The 18,685-nt window shown below is 40.3% G+C and overlaps 1 long non-coding RNA gene and 1 other non-coding gene across 2 annotated transcripts; one reads left to right on the top strand and one right to left on the bottom strand.

Annotated features, from left to right (window-relative positions):
- Positions 1-3,704: 3,704 nt before the first annotated feature.
- Positions 3,705-4,704, top strand: LOC131007266 (uncharacterized). Its single transcript, XR_009096004.1, has 2 exons — positions 3,705-3,788; positions 4,364-4,704. It is a non-coding gene; the product is annotated as an uncharacterized LOC131007266 (long non-coding RNA).
- An 8,930-nt stretch (positions 4,705-13,634) lies between these two features.
- LOC131007376 (small nucleolar RNA R71) lies at positions 13,635-13,741 on the bottom strand. Its single transcript, XR_009096078.1, has one exon. It is a non-coding gene; the product is annotated as a small nucleolar RNA R71 (small nucleolar RNA).
- Between the last annotated feature and the right edge of the window lie 4,944 nt (positions 13,742-18,685).

Genomic DNA, 18,685 nt, shown 5'->3' with positions numbered 1-18,685 from the left:
ACAATAAATAAATTAAATTTAATGTAAGTATCCAAGGAAAATGAATCTAGAGATTAAGTTTCTTATCCTCGAGATTAAAACTAAGGTGTAAATGATACATATCCCTTCTAAAAGATAAAATTTTAAAAATATTTACTTTTACAAAATATACGAATCATATATTGTCACAGCCCAAAACCATTTATTTTCTTTACAAATTTTATTTGAAAATTATTGAACTTTTAATTTATAAAGTGCTTGAAATTATTTTATTTATTTAATTTTTTTTAGTCTAGTCGCGCCCCTAATTAAAAAAAGTATAATAATAACTTTGATATTATAAGTATGCTTTAAAACAAAATGTATTTCCACAAATATAATTATATATTTATAAATAAATAATTGAAGCTTGAATTTCTTAAAGAATTGAATATATATATATATATATATATATATATATATATATATAAATATACACACGTACAGTGCCTATAATATACATATAAGAAGTATATAAATTTTTTTATACATATTGATGAGGAGTAAACTCTGCATCAATGCTATGCAATTAACATGGCTGAAATCTTTCTTCTATATTATTATTATTAACACAATTATTATTATTATTTCAAATATTTTGTGTAGCACTGACTTGACAGGGCTGATCTTATCAATCGGGGATTATCTTGGCAGCTCAACGACTCAGTTCCAAGCTCAAGACTCATGTAATAAGGGCTTAGGCTATGATATCCCGACCCTTTCATAGGGAATATAGACGACCTTTAATTAGTATACTATTGATACACGCCCGATTTTAATAAGTTATATTATTTCAAAGAGATTTATTTTATAATTGAGATCTTTATTATTACCCTATCGATTAAAGGCCTTGAGGCCGTTTCATTAGGTATATGAAAATGTTCCCACAAGTATCTTTAATTTTATATAACTATTTATTCACTTATTTATTTATTTTCTGATGGATCTCAAGCCCAATAAATATTTTTACTTATGAGTTGAATAATTTTTATGGGCTTGCAGCCCAAAAATTTGTGAGCACATCAATAGCCCAAACTTTGAAATTTTGGTGAGGCAGCAACGTGTGAGTATGAAGGCTGAAACATTCTCCCTTTTCCCCAAAAATTTTGTAGTATCAGATCTCCCATTTCCCCAAAAATTCTGCAGTGCCAAATCTTTTACTCCCTCCGTCCCATTAATAAAGACATAGGTCTTTTGGGCACGGAGATTAAGACGAGGTAGTTTAAGGAATAAAGTGTTGTGGTGTGTATTTGATTAGGGACTTAACTCTCAACTCTCTCTCTCTCTCTCTCATTTCTCGGACTACCACTGCCCACCACCACCACCACCGACCACCACCACCGCCGCCGCCGACCACCCCCACCACCACCGATTCCCTATGCTATGCTGCCGAAAATGGAGCCCAGAAAATCAAACTAGAAATCGTTAATTTTCCAAAAAAATTAGCACAAAAAACTGATTCAAAATTAGCATCAAATTGCAAACGAAAACTATTCTCATTCCAAAACAAAAATTGGCAGAAAGAGGAAGAACCATTTCAAAACAAAAATTGGCAGAATGGCGGCGGAGATGAAGGGTTTCAGAAGGAGAGTGGTGGCCTCACCGCTACGGCGACCGGAGAAGGAGAAGAGAGGGGGATGGGCAGCAGTTTCAGACTCGCACGCATCTCGAGCGACACCTCCGCCGCCTCAGAACCAGATCCGCCACTCTCTTCCTCTGTCAAATCGAACCTAGAAATTGAGGGTGGTGGTTTGGCAGATCTGGGTTTTTGAAAGGAGACCAGAGCCGCGTGGTGGTGGTTCGGCGGCTTAGGGCGGTGGTGGTTTGGCGGATCTGGGTGGCGTGGGAAGGGCGACGTGCTGTTTGGCAGGGCTAGGGCTTGGCCCTCTGCCCCCGTCAGTGTATGCGCGAGCGATCGAAGGCTCACCAGAGGGGCGAGGGGTGCTCGGCGGTGGCCATGGTTCGCCGGCGGCGACTCTCTGAGAAGGGGGAGGAGATGGGCGGCGGGAGTGAAGAGAAATGAGGGAGGCGGTGGGACTGAAATGAGTAGATTAGGATTTTCTACTTATTTATACCATAATAAAGGTTCAATTAATTAGTTGTAATTAAGCTCTAATTCTTTCCTTTTTTGAAAATATGTCTTTATTATTGGGACAGTCCAAAAAGGAAAGTGTGTCTTCATTAGTGGGACCGAGGGAGTTCTTTATTTCCAAATCTTGACAATTGATCCTACACGCAAATCCTTTTATTTCCAAGACAATCTTCTGCAACAGATAATCAAGCTCATTTTATACTCCACAAAACCAAATACAACAAACACCAACAAAACCCACCATTTCTTCACCACTGCCACCACAATTGTGTCTAAGGTTCAACTTCATACTCCTGTACTCAACTACATTTCCGTAATCTTCAGAAACAAAGAAGAATTTGTGCAGAACCTTTGGAAACAAGAAAACCTAAGGACATAACATTTATACAATTTTAGATTTCTCCAAGAACCCATCTTTCTTTTCTTCAAATCTGAGTTGAATCCTTCTTGCTTACCTTCGGAGAGAGTGAGAGTCGAGAAAGTGGTGAGAGCTGGGAGGGGGTCTGTCGGAGCCTCACTCTGAGTTGACAAAGTCGCAGCTGCCGGTGCTGCAGGTGGCAGCAGCCCACCGGCCGCTCGTAGCTAAAGCAGGCAGAGGAGGAGGCGGAGGCCCAAGACGGACGGCTGCTGGCTGGCAGGAGGCGAGGCGGCGTGACCCGAGGCGATGCGAGACGCCGTCGCACGGGGCGGCGCGGCCGAAGGCCAAGCACCGTTAGCCACGGCGAGAACGGAGCAGCAGCAGCGGCAACTCCCCTGCGGTCGTCTGCTGCCGAAAACGTGATGGAAAGAGAGGGCAGATGGGAGGCGGCGAGCGTGTGAGGGTGAGAGAGAGAGACGTGGCGAGAGTGAAGTGGGAGGGCGCGGCTGCCGGCGATTTTCGCCGGAGAAGGGACCAGACAGCAGATGTTAAAGGGGAAAGAAGAAGAGAGGGTGAGAAACGATAGATAGAGTGGGGTGAGAGGGGGACGACCGGAGGGAGGTGTTTCCGGTGAAGATTTCGCCGGAGCTGGGGCAGGCGGCCGGCGGCGGAGCTATGGAGGGAGAAGGGAGGCAGTGGGTGTGTAGAGAGAGATTGGAGAGAAAAGGGAAGGGGGGGGACCGATTTGAGAGAGAGAGAAAGTGAGAGGTGATTTTCTATTCTCTTGTTTTAGTTTGATTTTTTTCAAATTGGGCTTTAAGCTATATTTGGGCTTTAATTTAGCTATTGGGCCAATTTTTTTTATTTTTAAATGGGCTGCTGTTTAATAAAACTTATAGGCTCAATTTATGTATTATGCTTGGGCGTTATTAAGTCATTGTAGGCTTTTCCTCAAATTATTTTCTTGGACATAATTATTGTTTTGGGTCTGTAAATGATTTAATAAATTTTATTAATTTCTGATTTTGTATTTTTTTTAAATTATTAATTATTTTATAAGTCTTAAATTTAATATTATTAATTATATTTTTAAATTACTAATTATGTATTAAAAGTTTGTGGATTCACTTAAAAAGATTATTAATTCGGGCAAAATGTATCGTATCAATAGTTAGTGATTTTCCCCTCTTTATTTAGAAGTTAGAATAGCACCAAGAGACCTATTAAGAATAGATTTCTTGTAGGCCTTGAGGACCAGGGGGATTAGCACTGCTTTCCCGTGACAGGTTTACGGTTAAACTACAGGCTTTGCCTATTCAGGTGGGTTTTATTTTACATACAATGTATCTTGAGTTATATAAGCTCTGATATTTCATGAAAGTTATCTGTTTATCCAATATAAATGTTTTTATGTGCGTTCTGTAATTGTTTAAGGCTCACTTAAGCATCGATCGAGATTCTCATTTGGCCTAACACGCTAAATGAGGATTGTGTACACAAGGTTAGTGGCTCGATGGGTTGATCGCCATCGTGCACTAACAGATTTAGAACGTTATAAGGGTGGGTGCTTGACAGGAGGTTATCCGGAGCACAGTTAAGACTATTGATTATGACCGGGTGCGTCCCGAGATCAATAACAAATTTTTGGATCTGACTGGGCGTGTCCCGAGATCAGTGAATGTGGGGAGAAAGTGAGTAACAATCGAACGTACATGTCGCGCCACTTAATGAGAAAAGTTTTGTCATGCTTAGAAGCGAATTTCTATTTTTAAAACCTTCTAAGTTATGATTGTGATATTGGATAAACGGTTTCGATTATTTCATAAAATATTTTAGAAACTCGTGCCCACTGAGTACATTAGTACTCAGCCCAAATTATTTTCAAATATTTTCAGGTTGATCAGTTGGTGCAGACGAGGCTGAGTTGAGGCTAAGTACCACGATGTCTTTTGCTTCCGCTAATGACTAGCTTATCATCTTGTCTTTTAAATTCTCTAAATTGAGAATTTCTATTGTGGGGTACAATATTATCTCGTTGTGTTTAAACTCTTATCCTATATATTTTAGTGAAGCTATCATTGATTAAGATCAGAGACACGGAACTAAACTTATGTGATCCTGAGTTTGAATATTGTCATTTGATTGGCATCTCTTAATGCCTTTCATTTTATCTCCTTTCATTTTATCTATTTGGATTATATGAATACTCAATTTAATGAGTAGGTTGTCAAATTTATTCCGCTTGATTAGGACTTTCCATATTTTTTTCATATTTCTTCTTGCCTCGGGAAGTCGGGTCGTTACAAGTGGTATCAGAGCGCAAGTTTTCTTTCGTGTCTCTGATTACCGTTAGTTTAACTATTTCAAGTCTAGAATTGTACCTCTAGACTCCTAAGCATTGCTGCAACCCTCAACTCACCGTCTCACTACCTGATCAACAAAGGTACGTTTTAAAATTTTCAAATAAATGATTTTGTTCCAAGAAAGTGCGCGCAAAGGATTATCTTGTGAAATGCTTGAAGGATTTCACATATGCAATGAGATATTATTTATGCAAAGAAAGAAAAGTGTGATATTTGGACCAACGAGTCTTTACAAGAAGCAAAGTATGTAATCATGATGGGACTCTCTGAGCCCACATGATCTATTTTCAGAAGAAGTACATTATGACGAGTCTCTTTGAGCTCACATAAGCATGTTTGAAAGAGAAAAGATTTGTTGTTTATGTTTTGATTCTATGAATCATTTATGATTGAAGATATGTTATGATTTTTCTTAACTTCATGCATGTTGAGTAATATTTCAGATGGCATAAGTGACATTACTTGTCAACTCAGGTTATTTATGACCTTTTTGACTTCACAGTTATGAGTAGGTTGACTCAATAGTCAACTAATCTATGAGCATATAAGAGTACATTGTACCCCATAGTTAGATGTGCACTAGCCTTTCTTCTAGAGAACTTTCGAATCCTATGAACTAGACTTTTGTCTAGAGAACTTTAGAATGATGAAGAATAGAACCTTGATGAACATAGAATGTTCCCAGAATACCTATGATGCCGATAAAACAGAGAAACTTAGTTAGATCTAGCCTTGCGTTATTTCTGTTTGAATGATATTGGTCTTTCTTTATAGATGGACAAAACAGGCGAGAAATTTCACAAACATTGGACTCCAATGTGCTTGGAAGATAGTATGAGAGAATCTCCATTACTAAATCGAGAAGCTATAGGATTTTCTTAGAGATTTCTTAATAGATTTACGACGCTCCGGATGAATGCACGTAATAGAAGAGCATTAGATATTAATCACCAATGAAACTCTGTGGTACTTCTCAAATGAATGAAAAATAGGAACAACCAACACATGCGCATGATTAGTGATCGATGATTTCCTGCAACTGATCAAGAGCATCAAGTGAATCCCATTGACATCATAGGAAAGAACGATATTGGGAAAGCTGTCACAAGAAAGTCAGGAGATAGCAACTGCCTGCACGTGTTATTAGAATAGTAGTGGTAATAATTGTTTGGAATTACGTTTCTTTCATAATCACTAAATCTTTTGATTGTAAGGTCAAATTCGTCTACTTCTTACTTAGACCTTACCTAGACGCCCCAATTCTTTTAATAAATTCTTGTATTGCACTTATGTATTTCAAAGAAACAGTTGGAGTACTATTACATTCATTATAATACAAGTCCTCTTTTGAGGCATATAATATATAAGTATATTGCTCATACTTTAGTGCGTGTTAGTCAAAAATTTCTTCCCCATAACACACCTAGTTATTATGATTAATTTAAATCTGTCATTGTTCAATCGTGTTAATCAAAATAACCCCTTTGAGATACACTATTATTATTTTGAATATTATAGAAGTCCTCATTTGAGGCAGATATATAAGTAATTTATTCATACCTGATGCGTGTTGTTCAAATTTGCTTTCTCATAACACGCCAATCTTATGATTGATTCACACACGGTACTGTTAGGACGTATAACTAATCGAACCTTTAACCACACAATGCATATGGCAATAAGAGAGCGTGGACGACGATGAGGAATTACCCTTATGAAGTCGCACCACAAGTAGCACCAGACCGTTTAGTAGTGGAAGGATTCTGCAAAGAGAAGCCACCTAGGTGTGACAGTTTAGGCGATCCTATGAATGCCGAGAAAGGGATCAAAGCAATGGGAGAATTTCACCAGGGATTACTTTTGGCAGAGTTATATGAGAAGTACACACCGGGATGTTACTGACGAAAAAAAAATTGAATGAGTTCTGGAACCCGAGGCAGAGGGCTGAAACAGTGACTGAGTATGAAATGACTTTCAACCGACTGACACGATATGCTTCATTCCTATTTATACTTATGAGAAACGTGCGGAGAAGTTCAGGAACGGACTGCGCCATGAGATTCCAATTACCCTAGCAAGTCAGGCAGGTCTTACCTATTCACAAACACTGTGTAGAGCTCTCACGACCGAGTCATTGCTGCCAAGCTAATGAGGAAAGAAGAATGTCAGACTTTCTTAGTCCGTTTAACAAGAGAACCAGAATCAAAGAAAAACGACCAAAGAAGTTCCAATAGTTCGAGATTTCAAATATGTTTTTCCCAAAAAATTTCTCAGTTTACCACCAGATCGACAATTGGAATTTACAATTGATTTGGAACCCGGAGCTGCACCTATGTCCAAGGCGCCATACAGAATGGCCCCACCAGAACTACAAGAACTGAAATTACAACTGCAAGAGTTGTTAGACTTAGGTTTTATACGACCTAGTGTGTCACCATGGAGAGCACCAGTCATGTTCGTCAAAAAGATAGATGGCTCGTTGGGGATGTGTATTGACTACCGAGAACTAAACATGCTCACGATAAAGAATAGATATCCTCTTCCGAGGGTAGACAACATGTTCAATAATCTGAAGGAAGCCGGTGTCTTTTCCAAGATTGACATAAGGTCTGGTTACCATCAGCTCACGATGAAAATGGAAGACATTTGAAAGACAACATTTCGAATGCATTACGGACATTACAAGTTCACATTGATGACTTTTGGATTAACGAATGGCCCATCCGTTTTCATGGATTCGATGAACAGAGGGTTCCATCAGTACCTCGATAGTTTCGTCTTAGTGTTAATTGATAACATCCTCATCTACTCTAAGACTGAAGAACAACACGAAGAACACTCACAAGACTTTGTGGAATGAGAGATTATTCGCCAAATTTTGCAAGTGTGAGTTTTGGTTGAGGGGAGTGATATTCTCGGTCACATCGTATCGACTAATGGAATCAAAGTGGACCCTACTAAGGTCGAAGCAATCAAGGAATGGAAGGCACCATCAAACGTCAACAAAATCAGCGGTTTCCTCGGTCTAGCGGGTTACTAAAGAAGATTCATGGAAGGATTCTCAAAATTGGCTAGGCCAATGACTCAGCTTTTGAGAAAAGGAACTAAGTACGATTGGTCTGAAGCTTACGAACAAAATTTTCAAGAACTCAAGACAAGGTTGGCTACTGCCCCAGTGTTAGCAATACCGGAAGAAAATGGAGAATTCGTGGTGTACACCGTTGCCTCAAAACTGGGACTGGGTTGCGTGTTGATGCAAAATCGAAAAGCAATAGCATACGTGTCTCATCAACTGAAGCCTCATGAGCTAGACTTAGAGTTCGCTGCTGTCATGCACGCGCTGAAAAATTGGAGACACTATCTCTACGGAGTTAAGTGTGAAATCTTTACAGATCATAAGAATTTGAAGTACTTCTTCAAGCAAAAGGATTTGAACACAAAACGACGAAGATGGCTCGATTTGGTAAAGGAACACGATTGCACCATAAGTTACCACCCAGGAAGCGAACGTAGTAGCTAACGCCTTAAGCTGAAAGACGAAAGCCAAGTTAGGATATTTCATCACCCAACAAAATGAACTGATTCGTGACTTCGCCTCACTCGATTTAGAAATTGTTCATCATCCGGAGACAGTATCAGGTTGTGTTGCTGCACTGGGAGCTAAACATGATTTAAGAGAAAAGAATTGTGCGCACAAAGGGGAGATTGGTTCTTAGAGAAGACGCGTCTTGCGGCAAGAACGAGTGAAACTAAGGGAAGACAAAGATAATGCACTAACGGTTGGTGAAAGATTTTGCGAACCACACAAGGAAGAGTTGAAGAACGAGATTTTGAATGAGGCTCATGATACTTCTTACGCTGCACATCTAGGCCTTTGTAAGTTTCAAAGACACCTCATTCCAACTGAAATGAGTAGAAATTTTTGGTGGACAAAAACTAATATTATACTATAAATAATCGATGCAAACATATAAAATGATATCATCACAATGACACAATTCATAATAAAATGCATGAACCCCCCAAAACCCATCCACTATACACTGCTACCATGATATCAGCATGCGCAATTAATTCGTTTGTAATTGCGATGTGATTCGTAACTAATAATCACAAATATTTTTGTCAGCAAGCAAGCCATCTACACGAATAGTGGAAACAAGAAAGCAACAGATCGGAAAAAAAATACTACCAACAGAGATTACTTAAATGGACTACCAAAAATTTTGGTTCCCGAACCCATAACCTAAATCTATCAACCAAAAATGGGTGTTATATTCTCAAACGTCAAGAACTAGATGAACCAAAAATGAGTGTTCCATTATAAACTGAAACTGAGAAGAGAAAAAGCTAATCTAACGAACTCCAGTATCCAATATTTCATGATTTATTACCTTTAATCCTTGCCATTTTAGATCACACGAAGTAGTGCAGCTCACTCCACAACCTTGCAATATCGCGCGATTTCACAACAGAGCAGTATTCACGAGAGAGCACGGTTCAATGACGGAGGATTTCTTCGCCCAACTCATTCGCCGCCTTTGAATATTGTAGACCTAGAATTTCCCAAAAAAAAAAGTGGCGCTTCAACTTTTGGTTCGTGAACCCAAAACATAAATTGCCTAATATTCTTAACATAAGGAATTCGTAACAAATTCAAAAAAATTCGTAACAAATTCAAAAAAATTCGTAACATAGGGAATCAATTTTTCACAACAATCCAAGAAATTTAAAAGTGAGAGAAAGAGTGCAGATGGGTTCCACGCACATAATCCCACATTTGCACCCAAGATGGAAAAAATCAATTACTGGAATCAATTGAAAATTATACCCCAAATCTAAAAAACCCTAATTTTGGACCACACACATATAAAACCCCACAATCGTTTAAAGAAAAGGGGAACTTTCAAAAATCTCACTGATTCTACACATAAGCTACCGATTTTTCACAACAATCGAAGAAACCTAAGAGATTTATAGAGAGACTATAGATGGATTCCACAGTAATAAAAAAAAACACCGCTTACGAATCTTAAACCATTGTAAGCAAAAGGAAACCATTGTTACGAACCTCCAGCACCACCCTTCGTCTTCGCCATTACGTCTCTCCAAAATCCTAGATTCGCTGCCTTCTCTATGCGCCGTGACTGGAAGATTGTGGATGTGTTGCGTAATATTAATTTGCTCATTCAAATAATTCCCACAGAACCTACAATCGAACCCTAGTTTGTCCGCCGTCTGTGAATGGAGAAGATGGAAGAGTGATTTCTATAAAGTTGATTTGGTAGGTTATAATTGAAGAAAGAGAGTGATATCTGATAGATAGATACGAATAGTCAACCTCAATTTTGATGACATTTTTGCCTTTTATACAATATTAGTTACGAATTATTAATTAAAACAGGAAAAACCATAAAAAGGCTGAAATTATAATATGGACCGTTGATTTCATACAGATGGAGGGCTGGATCTTTTCCATAGTTTATACACTTAGGGGTGTTTTCACTGTAGCCTCACCATATATATATATATATATATATATATATATATATATAAATATATATATATATATAAAAAATTATATATATATATATATATATATATGGTGTGGTTCTAGAGAGAATTACATTATTTGTGAGAACCATCAAATCTAATACATCCACTATAAAAATTAATTCATTCGCTGCTAAAATCAATGCTCTCAAAAAAATAAAAAATAAAATTGCTCCCTTCAAGATTCGAACCCAGGATCTGCATTCATCCAACAAGATGATGCATCTACCGTAAATCTTGATGATCGGATGGCTGAAAATGGTTCTTCGTTTTTCTTTTATTCATGGGCAAATTGCATGAAAATACCTCACTTTATACCAAATTCCGGTTTTTTAACAAACTTTTTAATTGTAGCAAAAATTGAACGACCTTTCAATTTATTGCAATTGGCATCCCCGATGTTTTTTCGGCCAAATTAAATCTGAGTTGGCAGCCGGAATGCCAACGTGGCATCAGAAATGCCGAATCACACCCCCCTCCCCCTCCCACGTCACCCCCACGAGCTCTACCCTGGCCTCCGAGCTCTGCAGCTCTGGCCTCCGAGCTCTGCAGCTCTGGCCCACGAGCTCTGCCCTGGCCTCCGAGCTCTGCAGCTCTGGCCCACGAGCTCTGCCTTGGCCTCCGAGCTCTGCTCTGGCCTCCGAGCTCTGCCCTCTCCCTGTCGGACACTTTCCCTTCCCCCCATCTCCCACCGCCGCCTACTCCCCCCTCTCTCTCTCTCTCCCATCCACTCGATTCCCGGCGTCGATTTTCAGGAGATGGCTCAAGCCAAAGAGCGACGTCGAGCGGTGGGAGGTCCCAGAAAATGCCTCAGCCAAGAGAGAGAGAGAGAGAGAGAGAGAGAGAAAAGAAAAGAATCGAGCGGCGGCGGCGAGTTCGCCTCAGCCAAGAGATCCACCATTGTGGCAGCGGATCTGGCTGTGCTGTCGTCGGATTGAAGAGAGATTTAAGGGATATGTCTAGATTTAGGGCTTAGGGTTTCTGACGGCGTCATGCTGTGGTGTTGCTGAGTGTTGTCCGGCGTTTAGAGAGAAGAGAGGTGGTGGGAGTGCATCATTTTCAGAGTCGAACAAGAGAGAGAGAGCTCTGGCTGTCTGACAAACATGGTTTTCGTACCTCAATTCCACATGTTTTGTTGTCATTTCCCTTCATGTTTTGCTTGTGAATGCTTGTTTGTGCCCGAATATTTAGTTTTATGAAGATTTGATATCTTTGTGTAGTTTTGGAGTAATTTCAGGACAAATCAAGGATTAATTGGAGGATTTTGAAGATATGATATTGAAGTACGTCTCGAGAGGAATCCGTGAGCGCAAACGGCGATCAAATCCGAGTCCGGACGAGGGAGAACGGAGCAAAACGAGCGGACTGTGCAAAACGTCCAGTACCCCGCGGTCACCACCCGCGGCCGCGGGGTAAGACCGCGGGTCAGCTGTTCCTGACTCAGGAGACACCCGCGGTCACCACCCGCGGCCGCGGGGTGGGACCGCGGGTCCCCTGAGCATCACCCACGTTTGAAGGCCGCGGACGCGGGCCGTGACCGCGGGAAAAGAGCGGAGCATCCCCAAGTGGGCCCCAGTCGCGTTTTTCAGCCCTTAACCCCCATTTTTCCCCTTTTCCTCACATTATTCATCATCCCCAACATTCACACACACCCATTTCCATCTTCCCCAATTCCTCCACACCAAACCCTAGCCTCCATTACCACATCTTTTTACCAAGATTGAAGGCATTAAAGAGGAGAGAAGATTGAAGAAAGCTCATTAATAGGATTTGTCACTTCTTACTCTCTCTTTCATTTATGTATTTCTTTGATTTAGGATTGTTGTTTGTGCACATGTTAGGCTAAAATCCCCCATTGGTTTGGGGATTAGGCTAGTAGATTATGTAATGGATTGATTATTATGCTCAATATTTGTCTTTGATTATGCCTTCTTCATTATCTTTTCAAGCCCTAGCTTTAATTCTTGTATGGATTGTTGGCCACTTTCTATGCATTTCTAATTTGTGATTTGAATTGGGAGAGGATAATCATAATAGATTAGGAGCTTGAAACATATTGACTCAATAAACCGGGAGGTTGAGAGTTGGGTGAGAGTTTACCGATCATTTGTGCTCTTGGGAGTTATAGGTTAGAAGTTGACCGGGGACGGCAACTATGACCCGTAATCTACCGTTTTAGTCGTCCGGGAGGGGGCTAGAACTAGTGGGGAGATCACTCTAGATAAATAGAAATATCAAGACTAATATTGAGCTAATTTGAAGTCCATTGCTAATCCATCGATGCCTAATCCCTAAACCACCTTCATCACTTAATTAATCCACTTTGTTTGATTGTTCTTATTTTGTCTTTGAATTTGTTAGTTAATCAAACCACTCACCTCCTTGTTTAGTCTAAATAACTCTAGCATAATGAATTAGGATAATCACTGGATTGAACTACTAATCCTTGTGGGATACGACCTTACTTCCATATATTACAACTACCCGTATACTTGCGGCGTGGTGAAAATATTAGCGAACAAGTTTTTGGCGCCGTTGCCGGGGATTAGTTTAGTTTCATTACTTGTGATATTTTGTTTCATTGTGCTTAACTAATTTAGACATTTTACTTGCTTTATTTTTGTTTTCTATTTTAAGATTGTATCTTGACTTGTTGTTCTTGTTGGTTGATAGGTAGTGCATGAACACAAGGTCTAAGGGCACACCTCTTATACCTTTAGACCTTGAGGTTGAAGCTCTTTGTCGACACAACAAAGCAAGAGCAAGAAGAGAGAAAGAAATGGAGGGAAACATGACGGAAAATCAAGAATTGATCCTCCAACTCCAAAGGCAACTAGAGGCTATGAAAGGGCGAATCAATGAGCAAGAAGCTCAAAGGAATGCGCCTCCACCACCACCCATTAGTAACATGTTCCAACCCGTGTTCCAACAAGGAGGAGTGCATGCTCCAAGGATCAATGTCAATAATTTTGAGCTCAAGCCCGCCCTTATAAATATGGTGCAACAAAACCAATTCGCCGGTCTTTCTCAAGATGACCCGAATGGACATCTTGGAAACTTCTTGGAGATATGCGGCACCATCAAGATAAATGGAGTCTCGGAGGATGCCGTTCGACTTCGACTCTTCCCCTTCTCACTAAGGGGCGTAGCCAAGACATGGTATCAATCTTTAGAGGGTGGTTCTATCACTACATGGGAGAAGATGGCTCAAAAGTTTCTCAACAAGTTCTATCCTCCGGGTAAAACCATGAAGATGAAGAAGGACATAGTCCAATTTCATCAATTCGATGGAGAGACCTTCTATGAAGCTTGGGAGAGATTCAAAGAGATGATAAGAAAGTGTCCCAACCATGGTTTGGATCAAAACACCATCATTTGTGTATTCTACACCGGGTGTAGTGGAGAGATGCAAAGAGACATGAATGCATCGGCCAATGGAGCATTGTTGGAGAAAAGCCACGAGGAGGCCGCCCACATCATAGAGAACTTGGCCGCTAATTGCCATCAATTCCCGACGGAGAGGATCATCTTGAAGAAGGTGGCGGCTACAACAAGCTCGGATCCCATAGCCCTTCTATCGGCTCAAATGACCGCCATAAATAGCAAGATTGATGCTATGTCAATATCAAGAGTAGAGCCCGTGGTTGAAGAACAAACTAGCTTTGAGGATGTGAACTACATCAACAACAACAACAACCGAGGTTATGGGAACTTCCGGCCCCAACAACAAGGTGGCTATCAAGGACAAGGGCAATACAATCAAGGGTTTCAAGCAAATCGCCACCCGAATCTTTCCTATGGTAATCCCAATAACTTCTTGCAACCACCGCCCGGATTTGCGGTGAGTGATGGCATGATCAAGGAAGAGAAGAAGCTCAACCTTGAAGAGATCTTAATGAAATTCATGACGGCCACTCAAGCCCACATGACGAGAACCGATGAAAGGTTAGAGGCTCAAGCAACCCAATTGAAAATGCTTGAGATGAAAGTGGGGCAAATTGCCTAATCCTTAAGCAACCAACATCAAAAGGGGCAATTTCCGAGTAACACCGTTGTGAATCCAAAAGAGCATTGCAAGGCTATCACTATAAGAAGTGGGAAGATACTTGAAGAGTCCAAGATACCTCCGGAAGAGAAGAGCAATGATGGAGGCATTTCTTCAAAAATGCAAAATGATGAAGAAAAGAAGAAGGAAGTGTACAAAGCTCCACCTCCTTATTGCCCACCAATTCCCTTTCCTCAAAGGCTTCCCAAGAAGAATGTGGAGAGTGAGTTCTCCAAATTCCTTGAAATCTTTCGGAAGGTGAATATCAACATCCCCCTTGTTGAAGCTTTGCAACAAATGCCCAAGTATGCAAAATTTCTCAAGGAAGTTCTATCCAAGAAGAAGAAATTGGAAGAATTTGAGACGGTCAACCTCACCGAAGAATGTTGTGCCGTTCTTCAAAAGAAGCTACCTATCAAGATCAAGGATCCCGGGAGCTTTACTATCCCATGTGATGTTGGAAATGGTCGTTTTGGAAAGTCCTTGTGTGATTTGGGAGCAAGCATAAATTTGATGCCTCTCTCCATCTTCAACAAGCTTGAAATAGGAACCATTAAGCCAACCACGATTGCTTTGCAAATGGCGGACCGTTCCGTTTCATATCCAAAAGGGATAGTGGAGGATGTCTTGGTGAGGGTTGACAAATTCATTTTTCCGGTGGATTTTGTGGTGTTGGATATGGTTGAGGACAAGGATGTACCTTTGATCCTTGGACGTCCATTCTTGGCGACGGGGAGGGCCCTAATTGATGTTGCAAAGGGCAAGCTCACATTGAGAGTGAATGATGAGAGTGTTACCTTCTCAATCCACAAAGCTCCCAAGCACAAAGATGGGGAAGAAAGAATGAGAGTGGAGGAATGCAAATTGATGCAAGTGATTGAACCTTGCATCAACATGAAAGAAAAATTGAAGGGAGAAAGGAAAGAGGAGGAAGCCCAAGGCTTGGAGTTGAAGCTTCTCCCCACACACTTGAAGTATGCATTCTTTGGTGAGAATGAGATACATCCAATGGGGCAAGACCGTGTACTCCAACTCAAAGAGTTAGATGAGTATCACGCATTTGAGAAGTCAAGCCTCTACAAAGAGAGGACAACAAGTGCTAATGACGAGATGATGCACAAACGGGAGTTTGCACCCGATGATGAAGTCCTTCTCCTCACCTTCCGTCAATCACTACCTCCGGAAAAGCCAAGATCAAAATGGACGGGTCCTTTCAAAATCAACAAGGTTTTCAACAATGGAGCAATTGAATTGAGAAAGAAGGATGAAAGAACCTTTGTGGTTGAGAAGGAAAGAATCAAGGCATTTTTGCCCTTGAAACCAAAAGTTGAAGTGTTCATTGGAACCACCCCCGAGCCATAACACCATCATGGAGACGTCTAGCTCATGACGTTAAACTAAGCGCTAGTTGGGAGGCACCCCAACAAGGTACCCTTTAATTTTTGTATGGTTTATTTTTTTTTATATGTTAGTTTTTTTTGTGAGTCCGAGACAACTTCTCCTTCTCTTTTCTTCCAAACTCATTTTCACTTTGTGTGAAATAAGTTTGGGGGGAGGGGAGAGATGGATTAGTTGTCTCATCTATCTTAAGCTTTACTTGTTTTTGTTTGTTTTAGTATTGTTGTCTTGTTTTTGTTATTGTTGAATAAATGAAAGCTTGAGAGTTAGTTGGGTTGATATTTTTGTTTTTGTTTTGCTTGGGATAATTGTATCAAACTTTGTGATGTTGATTGAATGTCATTGGGCTTATGATATGAATTGTTTCTTGGAAAAATTGTGTGTATCACTTGTGGATTATGCATGAAAAGTTTGAACTTGTGACAAGTGAGTTAAATGTTTTGCCTCCAAGAACTTGATAATGAGCTTGTAAGATTTGAGCCATTGATTGTCATATTATCACAATCTCATTTCATTCTTGAGTGTAAATCAATTGAACATGTTCGTTAATCTCTAGAACTTGCCATAAGTCCTCTCTCAAAAAAATAAAAGTAGATGTGTTATGAATGTTGAGATGATTGAAGGCCATCTTTGCAAACCACTTAACCCAAATCTTGTCCAAATTCTCATATGATCATAGTTTACCCACTTTTGTGCCTTATAACTTTTCTTTGAATTAACCAATGATGGGTAGAACTTAGATTGTTAGTGATTGCTTTGATGAAAAGGTTTGGGAAATGATTGAAATTGCTTATCAAGCTTTGATTGAGTGAAAATCACTAGTCCCCTTTGAGCTTAGAAAAAAAAAATGAAAATGAATGTGAATAAAAGAGCATAAATGGGAGTGATTTGCCTTTTGAATCATATCATGATAAGTATCACTAAGAGTGAAAAGAAGAAATGTGGGGATTTTGGTTTTTGATTGATAAGAACAATGGTGAATATGACATATTCAATTTGGGATTGTGGGATATGAGTCATTTGCCTAAAAACACCCCACCTCACCAAAGAGCCCTCATTACAACCGTATGAAAGTCCTTTTTGATCATTGTTTGTAGCACATTGAAACATAGAGAGTTAGGACAAATGGCAAGCTTTATGGTAGATTGCATGCATTGTTTCAATTTGAGTGCAAACACGTCCATTCTAAACACTTGAGAGTTGAGTGCACCACTGAAACATCCACCTTGTGAGGATTCAAGCTTGGATGCTATAATATTGAAATCACTATCACTTGTGACTTCTTGGAATGCATTTCTGCTTGTGATACACTTTTGAAAGATTTTTAAAATTGTTGAAGCCCTTGAAATGACACCAATTCATGCTTACATGTTTGTTTACTTTTATTTCTCTTCTCTTCGTCGTTTGGGGACAAACAACACTTTAAGTTTGGGGGGTTGACAAACATGGTTTTCGTACCTCAATTCCACATGTTTTGTTGTCATTTCCCTTCATGTTTTGCTTGTGAATGCTTGTTTGTGCCTGAATATTTAGTTTTATGAAGATTTGATATCTTTGTGTAGTTTTGGAGTAATTTCAGGAAAAATCAAGGATTAATTGGAGGATTTTGAAGATATGATATTGAAGTACGTCTCGAGAGGAATCCGTGAGCGCAAACGGCGATCAAATCCGAGTCCGGACGAGGGAGAACGGAGCAAAACGAGCGGACTGTGCAAAACGCCCAGTACCCCGCGGTCACCACCCGCGGCCGCGGGGTAAGACCGCGGGTCAGCTGTTCCCGACTCAGGAGACACCCGCGGTCACCACCCGCGGCCCCGGGGTGGGACCGCGGGTCCCCTGAGCATCACCCACGTTTGAAGGCCGCGGACGCGGGCCGTGACCGCGGGAAAAGAGCGGAGCATCCCCAAGTGGGCCCCAGTCGCGTTTTTCAGCCCTTAACCCCCATTTTTCCCCTTTTCCTCACATTATTCATCATCCCCAACATTCACACACACCCATTTCCATCTTCCCCAATTCCTCCACACCAAACCCTAGCCTCCATTACCACATCTTTTTACCAAGATTGAAGGCATTAAAGAGGAGAGAAGATTGAAGAAAGCTCATTAATAGGATTTGTCACTTCTTACTCTCTCTTTCATTTATGTATTTCTTTGATTTAGGATTGTTGTTTGTGCACATGTTAGGCTAAAATCCCCCATTGGTTTGGGGATTAGGCTAGTAGATTATGTAATGGATTGATTATTATGCTCAATATTTGTCTTTGATTATGCCTTCTTCATTATCTTTTCAAGCCCTAGCTTTAATTCTTGTATGGATTGTTGGCCACTTTCTATGCATTTCTAATTTGTGATTTGAATTGGGAGAGGATAATCATAATAGATTAGGAGCTTGAAACATATTGACTCAATAAACCGGGAGGTTGAGAGTTGGGTGAGAGTTTACCGATCATTTGTGCTCTTGGGAGTTATAGGTTAGAAGTTGACCGGGGACGGCAACTATGACCCGTAATCTACCGTTTTAGTCGTCCGGGAGGGGGCTAGAACTAGTGGGGAGATCACTCTAGATAAATAGAAATATCAAGACTAATATTGAGCTAATTTGAAGTCCATTGCTAATCCATCGATGCCTAATCCCTAAACCACCTTCATCACTTAATTAATCCACTTTGTTTGATTGTTCTTATTTTGTCTTTGAATTTGTTAGTTAATCAAACCACTCACCTCCTTGTTTAGTCTAAATAGCTCTAGCATAATGAATTAGGATAATCACTGGATTGAACTACTAATCCTTGTGGGATACGACCTTGCTTCCATATATTACAACTACCCGTATACTTGCGGCGTGGTGAAAATATTAGC

This window comes from Salvia miltiorrhiza, chromosome 1 (genome assembly GCF_028751815.1).
Source record: "Salvia miltiorrhiza cultivar Shanhuang (shh) chromosome 1, IMPLAD_Smil_shh, whole genome shotgun sequence".
In the NCBI taxonomy this organism is placed as follows: domain Eukaryota; kingdom Viridiplantae; phylum Streptophyta; class Magnoliopsida; order Lamiales; family Lamiaceae; genus Salvia; species Salvia miltiorrhiza.
Note: the sequence above shows the minus strand (reverse complement) of the source record. Positions and strands in the feature narration are given on the sequence as shown.